Source organism: Bison bison, unplaced genomic scaffold (assembly GCF_000754665.1).
Source record: "Bison bison bison isolate TAMUID 2011002044 unplaced genomic scaffold, Bison_UMD1.0 scf7180017864368, whole genome shotgun sequence".
Classification (NCBI taxonomy): Eukaryota; Metazoa; Chordata; class Mammalia; order Artiodactyla; family Bovidae; genus Bison; species Bison bison.
In genome coordinates, this window is record NW_011494940.1 from 1,043,413 (window position 1) to 1,052,262 (window position 8,850).

An 8,850-nucleotide genomic window follows, 5' to 3' on the forward strand; every position below is an offset into this window, starting at 1 on the left:
CTGCAAAATGATGCTGTTAACTAAAGGAAATTGGCTAATAACTTGGAGCCCTTGCAAAAAAGTTTTCCTACATAGGTGTGTGTGATAACCATATTGATTATAGCTCAGTTCAGTTGCTCAGTCACGTCTGACTCTTTGCGACCCCATGGACTGCAGCATGCCAGGCTTCCCTGTCCATCACCAACTCCTGGAGCTTGCTCAAACTCATGTCCATTGAGTTGGTGATGCCATCCAACCATCTCATTCTCCATCGTCCCCTTTTCCTTCCGCCTTCAAACTTTCCCAGCATCAGAGTCTTTTCCATTGAGTCAGTTCTTCGCATCAGGTGACCAAAGTATTGGAGTTTAGCTTCAGCATCAGTCCTTCCAATCAATATTCAGGATTGATTTCCTTTAGAATTGACTGGTTGAATCTCCTTGCCATCCAAGGGACTGTCAAGAGTCTTCTCCAAGACCACAGTTCAAAAGCATCAATTCTTCAGATTTGATTTTAGCTCAGGGCCCTTGTAATTGCCAGAGTAGGAGATGATACGGATCTGGGGGCAGCGGGGGATGCTAAAGTGGATGACTGGTATGGGGTGGGGTTCTTTTCCCAACCTTGCCATGTCCAGGCAGGCCAAAGAGAATGAGCATTCAGGGACGAAGACCCCGGGTCACAAGAGACCTCCTCTCTCTCCTTCAAATGAACCTCCAAAGGCCAGAGGAAGTATCTGAGGGGCCTACATCTCAAACCACATTCTGTGGTAGGCAACCTAATCCCTTTGGCTTTCTTTAACTCTCTGATGACTGAATCATGAAGGCAGCATCCATATTTTTAGCTCTTCCCTGACACCCGGAGCTTTAACATATCTTGTCTCATGTTGACGATGACCCTGCAAGGTAAGTTGTTTTCTCCACTCTACGTGAAGCAGTTCAGGCTCAGAGAAGACAAGCAGCTGCCAGGGTTCCTTAGTAAGTGGCAGAGTGGTATTTGAACATGGGTCTTTCACATCAAAGCCCAAACTCTTTCCACGTGGCTGGTTTGTGTCGAGCTTACACTAAGGTTAGCTCAGACTGAGAAACAACCCAGGCACCTGGGCCACCTGTGTTCCTGATCCCTTCTCACATACACTTGGTGACACTGTGTGACAGATGAGCACTTTGTTTACTTGTCAGTCTGAGGATTTGGGATTTCTGAGGAGAAGGCCCTATTGATTCAGCAGAACTTCTAAGAGATTCAGCTATTGGCAGTAGCTTTAAAATCTTTTGTGTTTGAAAGTTCCATAGAATACCAGCTAATGACTTGAGTGAATTGACTTCCAAGTTTAAATGAATCTTGCATAAAGTGTACATGACACTCACGAGGCTATAACTGAAGAAGAAAAGCCTCAAATCTTAATATCCCCACTTTGGATGAAAATCCATCGATTGCACGCAAATGAAATGTTAGAATGAGGTCAGACATGGTGTACAATACCCTGATGTTTATCTCTTGGTAACAAAGTCTGCAAAAAAAGACTCATTTAAATCTTTTGTCTCTAAACTCCCCTTACATGAAACACAGCACTGTTCAGCAAAGGCCAAATCTCTGGTGGTTATCTTGCTGAGGAAGCAAACATTTTCAAGAATGCCAGAGTTAAAGGGAGACACACACCTCAAATAAGACTGATTCTATTGGGACTATAAGCATAGTATCTTCTGCAGGGTGAGGGGTCCTGTACCTCTAGGGTGAGGTCACTGTTTCAACCACTGCCACTTCATCTGCATTATGGATTTGCACACAGAGAAGTTTCTGAATCTTCTCATCTTTTGATGGAACCACAATCAATGCTCGCTCTCTACTCAGAACTCCCACTCCAAAGAGTTGCCAAGACATTCTTCTATTTGCCCATAGAAGAATGTCTTGGGACAGAGTCAGGGATAGCAGTATCTGCAAGCCAGCTGGAGATCCTTTGATGGTTTTTATGCTATGTTGAAGACAAAATGCTGTGTTATTGTGTGAGAGGAAGATGATGTGTGTCATCATTTTGTGCTAGTTCTCATAAATCCTGGGTCTAATTCTACTCTTAAGTTGGCACTTCATTTCCTTTAAATGTGCCTCCCTTGCCGCCACGATCAAAAACAAAGCTGATGTTTCTGTTCCTTCCCTGGTTTTACAGCTTTGCTTTTCCCTTCAGGACTTTGCATCTCTGCATTTCAGTAAACGTCTGTGGGTCAGGCACTGGGCAGGGAGCTAGGGACACACACAACAGAATGTGAGCGTTGCTTCTGAACAGCTCACAGTCTCGGAGGGGAGACAGACATATAAACAATTCGTTTTCCTGAGAGTTTCCATCCCTCAAGGCTTAAGTGCCCCAAACCATCACCACCCACTCCCATAGTTTCTGTCATTCCTGTTTAATTTAAGTGGGGAGGGGGGATATTTCTGCTTATGCATTTGGAGGTCTTACTTTAAGTGTCGAGTAACAGCTGTAAGTGAAATTTGTTGGGTGTGGGTAGGGAGGGGAGTTCATCTCCCTGTTGATTTTCAAAAAAGCAAGAATCCTGGCAACATGGATTCCAAACTGTGAGCCAAGGAGCAAGCCCCTCATGGTGCCATAAACAAGCCATCGCACCTGAGCAGATCCAGGGAAAGGCGGGGAAAGGGAAGTCCGTCATCTTGGGACCAGCTTCCCCTTTAACTTACTCTCCCAGACAAAGCAGACCTGAGGTGTTGATTTTGGCAGCCCAGGGCTGGCCTGCAGATCGGTGAATGAAATTAAAATCTTGAGTGAATGGGAAGAAGGATGTATCTCCAACACTAACAGCAATCAAAGGGTTCCTGCTGTGGTCAGAATAACTAGGGGGTGGCAGAGGAAAGACAGTTGTTATTTTCCAGGAACCCAGAGGCTTCACGAGTAGCCATGGAGTTGGCTGTGGCCACAACAGATGGAAACATGGCTTCACTCCAATTTCCCTTGATGCTTATCAAACCCAGGACATTGGAGTCCTTGGTCATCTCTTTGTAGGGAGCTGCAGCTGATGCTTAGTTCTTTCTGGGGTTTGGGCAGCTCTTAAAGTGGATCCCCCAGGCTTCTGGGCTGGATCACAGCTAGATGGGCCATTGCCTTGAGGAAAAATTTCAGCTCCTTTCCCCAGAGGGATTTCCCTGACACAACATCCTTGTCGTGATGATGCCAACCCACGTCTCCTCAACAAGTCAAAGCTGCGGAAAGACCCTCAGATGTTCCCCTCCAGGTCTGACACTCGCTACCCCAGTCAAGGCAGACAAATGTTGCTGGGTCTTGGCGGGATAGCGTGCGCCTCTCTTGGAGACGCCAGACTGGGCGTGGATGCTGCAACCCCGCATTTGCCTGCTCCGTGAAGGCCTGGTTTCAACAATTCCCACTGAGATCCCCCTCCACCTTGAAAGTTCTATTGTTTGAGCATCCAAACTGTGTCTTCCAGACAGCCTCTCACACCTGGAAGCAGCATGAAACTCTTGTCAGATCGTATCTTGAGTTTGGGCTCCAAAAAATGTCATCCAACATTTTCTCTCATCATGAGAAGATGAAAAAATAAAAATAAAGCCAAACTCCAGTCCTGACTTTTGGGGGGTCAGACTGGGCTCAGGGGCTTGGTGTGGTGGGAAAAGGGGGCCAAGAGAGTGGTTGGCACAAGGTTATGGAGAACTCTGGAAGCAAAGCCAGAGACTGAGGATTGAGGCCCAGGAAAGTCTGGCACCAATAGACGCTGGGTATTTAACCAGGAACAGTCGTTCTATTTTTCTCAGCCTTGGCAGTAGGTCAGGGCAACAAGCAGTTCTAGCGGGGTCCACATCCTTCCTATTGTCTCCACCCCAGCCTCGCTCCTAGTCCCAGACATCTGCTTCAGATTTGGGCCCTTGCCTTCTCGCCATTCCTGTACCAAACTGCGGGTGGCGGGGCCGAGGGGGCAGGTCTGCAGGTGTGGGGCGGGGCAGAAAAGGAGAACTCTGGGGAAAGCTGCTGAACGGTTTTGCTTCAGGTGCCGCAGAAGGGTCTGACTTTTTTTTTGTTTGTTTAATGTGCCTATGTATCACCAAAATCTAACCAGTTAGTTGTCTTCCTCTCGGGGTAGATGGAGCAACCCAGGGCAGGAATGAGGATCAGCTGGGGAAGTCTCCAGGCATCACATGGACAGTTGTCAAAGGTAGCTCAGAGTCACTCCAGAAGGAACAAGTGATTAGTGCCCACAATGAGCCGTGGGAAGGTGCTAACGAGGTATTAAATACTTCAGCTAGCAGCATGGATGACAGGCGGGGAACCAGAGCAGTGGAACCAGCAGCTTAGGACTGGAGGTGGCAGAGAGGAGAAATGAGCCAGTGCTAGCAGCCAGCCCCAGCAGCCTCGGAATCACACTAGAAGGGATTTCAGTTTCTCCGGTATTTGCCCTGAAATCCCAATCCATTTTAAGTGACAGAAACACCCCAAGAGAAAACGCTGGGGCGTCTAGGGGAGTGATCTCAAAACTTATTAAAAAAATAATAATAGCCAACATCTAACACTATGCCTAGCCCGGCCTGCTATGCCTAAGCACTGCCGGTATTAACTCATTTAATCTTCACCTCAGTCTATAAGGTAAAGCCAATTACCATTCCCATTTTAGAGATGAGGAAACTGAGGCACAGAAAAACGACTCACCAAGGGTACATGTCCAGTGATGAGTCTAAGTTGTCAAGCAGGCCCTGACACCTTAAATCACACAAGGTCAATGAAAGTGGAGTTTGGGAGCAGGACAGTCAAATCCAGAGTGTTCTGTTCATCCTGCAAACCAGAGACAGAGTGTGCGGGCCTCTGACTTCTGGGGCCACAGAGAGCCTGTCTGGCAGGTCTTCTCCAGCCAGTGCTCCGCTTCCCCCCAGTTCTGGGCCCTCTCAGGCTTCTGCTGCCCTTGGAACCTTCACTCTCCACCTCTGCCTGCAGGACAGGTGGTATTCTTCCACCTCCAGACCCAAACCAGCTGCAGGAGTTTCCTCCGGGAGTTGCCCGGGCTCCCGGCCCCTAGCGGGGAGTAGAAGAGGAGCTACATACAGGGCAGGAGCTGGCCACCGCCCAAGGACCAGGAGTCCCATTAAACTCCAAAGCCCCGGGGTGGGCGCCAGGCCCATTGCTTGACTGGAGAGTTCAGGGCCTCACTGAAATCCAGCTCGCCCTGGTAGGCCTCCGTTTTGCTTATGACAGGCCTCAGGCCTCTGCCAGCTGCTGAGCTGTCTGAGGAGGCCCACCTGACCAGGCTGGAGGTCCGAGGACAGTGGCTCTGCAGCCGTGGTAACTGGGGTCTGACCAGGCTCGGCTCACCCTGCTAGGCCAGTGGCAGGGGTGAGGTCATCCTAAAGGGCAGGTGTGGTGCAGGCAGGGGGTTCAACCAGCGCCAAAGCCCCCTGAGAGCGAGAGGCTGGAAGGCGGAATGGCAGTGCCAGCATTTGTAGCAGGTTCTGTGATTCACAAAATAGTGTTCACAGCCTTTATCTCATTTGAGGTTCACATTCCCTCTGTGGGGTGCACCGTGTGCTTGTTAGAACCTATCTTTTCAAGTTAAGAGAGATTGAGCAGTTTATCCAGAGTAGAAGTGGCAAGGTCAGAATTTGAACCCAGATCTTCCAAATTCAAATCTATAATAAAGCCAAAGATAGCTGTGGAGCTCTGTTTACCATTGTTAATAATAACGATGATGTTGATGCCTCGCTGAATATGTGTCAGGCTGTGCTAGTGCTTTTCACAAATTTTCATGAAGCCTCACATTCCCTGACACGGGCGGGTTTGAAGGACAGGGACACTGAGTGGGACGAGAAGGGTGGTAGTCCTCTTGGGGCCTAGCCTGGGGATGGCTAAGTCCCTTGGTCTTTCTAGTCAGCAAAACCAAGCGTGGAATTTTTTTCAGAAGAAGCTTTGGTTTAAAAAAAGAAGGCGGTATATAGCTGATTCATTTTGCTGTTCAACAGAAACTAACACCACATTGTAAAACGACTGTACTCCAGTAAAGATTAATTTAAAAAAACGGAGGTAAATGAAACGAAGAAAATGCAAAAGAGGAGGAGTAAGTGGACTTACTAATATTGATGTCTCCTGCTAAGAAGTCCAAACTCGGGGGTCAAATTCACTGTGAGCCCTGACCACAGGCCTCAACCTTGCCTGGCAGATTTGGCGTTGAGAGGCAGCAAAGAAAGGAGAGCCCAGAACAACAGCAAGCGAAGCTCCTTACACACACACACACTCGGGGTGGGGCTGAAACCCACAGACCTTACAGTGTTACAAGAGTCTGGCCACCAAGGCCAGATGTCCTGAGAAGCTAACGAGGCTTATACTTAGGGCCTCTCACTTATGAGTCCCTTCCAAGATTATGTAATTTTTCAAGGTCATAAATTTTATAACACTTGGAAAATAAGGTTTTTATAGTGTAGTAGGTTTAGACCATTGTCTCGACCCCAGTTTTCTCATCTGTCACACCTCCCTTCACGTCAGGTGAGGGGATGTGGCTGTGGCATTTGGAGGTGTGACTAAGGGAATTTGAGTTGGGAATACATCCAGTTGGGTTCACTTGAATATACTCATTGGTTATGCTGGGAAAATATCCATTTGGGTCATGTGTAATGCATTTATGTCGCATAATGTATTTATTGCCAGCCAGTTTGGTTGGAAATGGCTTTCTTGGGGAGCTTGTCCTGCAGACCGGTGGTTAAGACTCTGCAGGGGGCACAAATTTGATCCTTGGTCAAGGAACTAAGATACTGCATGCCGCTCGGTGTGACCAAATAGAAGAAAGAAATGGCTTTTCTAGAATATTCCAATCATGCACTGTGAGGACTCACCTGACGCAGTGACAGGTGCAGGGGCAGAACCTTATCACATCTGGCCCCAGAAGTGTGCAGGTGGAGGAACAAGGGTTGATGTGGACGGGGCCAGGAGCCTGTCTGGGAGACATTCTTCCACGCGACAGATGGTCAGAGTGCATTGAGATTTTCTCTTGTCTGCAGCTTGTAAAATTTGAGGAGCCCACTTTAAGAAAAACAATAACAAGTTAGGTACGAAGGAGAATATTTACTGAGACTAAGAAAAAAAAATCACAAGTCACAAAGTGTTAAGAAGCTAGCAAATATCACAAACATCACAACGTCCAGAAAAATAATCCAGACCAGCATCTGGATCTGCCCCTGCCAGCACTGCATGTAGGTCTGCTGTTTCTCCTCTGATGGGATGTGAGCAGAGGGACAATAAGGATATTTAACTTCAGCAGGACTTCCCTGGTGGTCCAGTGGCTAAGGTTCAGTGCTCCCCATGCAAGGGGGCCTGGGTTCCATCCCTGGGTTCCATCTGTTGAACTAGATCTCACATACCACAACTAAAGACCCTGCGTGCCACAGTGAAGACAGATGATCCTGTGGGCCTCAGCTAAGACCTGGTTCACCCAAATAAATTAAATAAACATTAAAAAAAAAAACAAAAAACAAGATCTAACTTCAGCTTACCCATTTGGAGTTCCCAGGAGAGAAATGTGGCAATAATCAAATATGAATTTTAGCCATCTTTTGGCACCCTGTGCAGGCCCTGGGGGTGGACACAGATACTCCTGAAGTCAGCAGCTCAGACGGTTTCCCAAACTGAGGGTTAAGAGCTACAGGCACGCTTCCCACGGCCCTGGCCTTTGCCGAGCTCAAATAGAGGGAGCAGAGATCTCTGCAGAGTCAGAAAGCTACTGGGACTAATCCTTAGGAACTCCGGAGGACCCCCTTGGGCCAGAGGGAGGCTCTTCAGAAAGACTGGCTCCCACAGTGCAGGGGACACCTCCTAATGTTTACTTGGCACTTGGGTGTTTACTGCACCCTGCTTCCCCAGATGCAGGCCCCGCAACAAGGGTCTGTGTGAAAGTGGAATTCTTCGCGATCTTCCCAGGAGTGGGGGAGGGAGATTGAGAAGAGAGAGAGGCCGAGCTAATGGGGATGGGAGGTCAAGCAAGAGGCCACAGGAGGTGGGAGGGGAGTGGCCCAGCGTGCAGGGAGCTTGGGAGACGGAGGTGTTTGTAGCCCTCACCACAGCTGGGGGTTAGGGACTGCCCACAGGGACTGAGGGGCTTCCCAGGTGGTAAAGAACCCGCCTGCCAGGGTAGGAGACACAAGAGACACCGGTTCAATCCTTGAGTCTGGAAGATCCCCTAGAGGAGGGCATGGCAACCCACTCCAGTATCCTTGCCTGGAGAATGCCACAGAGGAACCTGGCGGGCTACAGGCCATGGGATCGCAAAGAGTCAGGCACAACTGGAAAAGTTAGCACATGGCACACGGAGACTGAGGGAAGCCACTTCCCAGGCACTTCCCTGACCTCAGCTGGAGACAGGTTGCAGCAGCCGGGGACAGGTGCTGACGGGGATCCTGGAGTGACATGGGACCCCCAGGACACGCGGACAGGGCACTGACAGCACATGCTGTGCCCCCGCCCCGTCTGCTGCCGCTAACCCCTCTAGCTGCCTGGTCCTTACTCGCGGTTTGTTATCACGACTAGTCACCATGTACTGATTATCTCAGTGACTCCTCAAAACAGCTCCATATTCCTCCCATGTCATGCGTGAAGCAACTGAAGTCAGAGACCACTGCGGTGACCCGCCCCAGGCCCTTCCTGCCTTGGGCCTCTCCGCCCCGTCTAGTTCCTCCCTGAGCCGAGGCACTCTGGGTTGCTCACTTCTCCTACCCACTGCCTAGCGCAGTGTGGGGACAAAATAGACACCCAGTTCATAAAGGGTTCCAGAACTAAGGACTCGGCCATCTCACTAAATGCTAGACCTCTGGGGACTGTGCCTCCTGATACGGTACTGTGGTGATGCCCCTCAGCACCAGCCCAGGGATGACAGGGCACCCCTG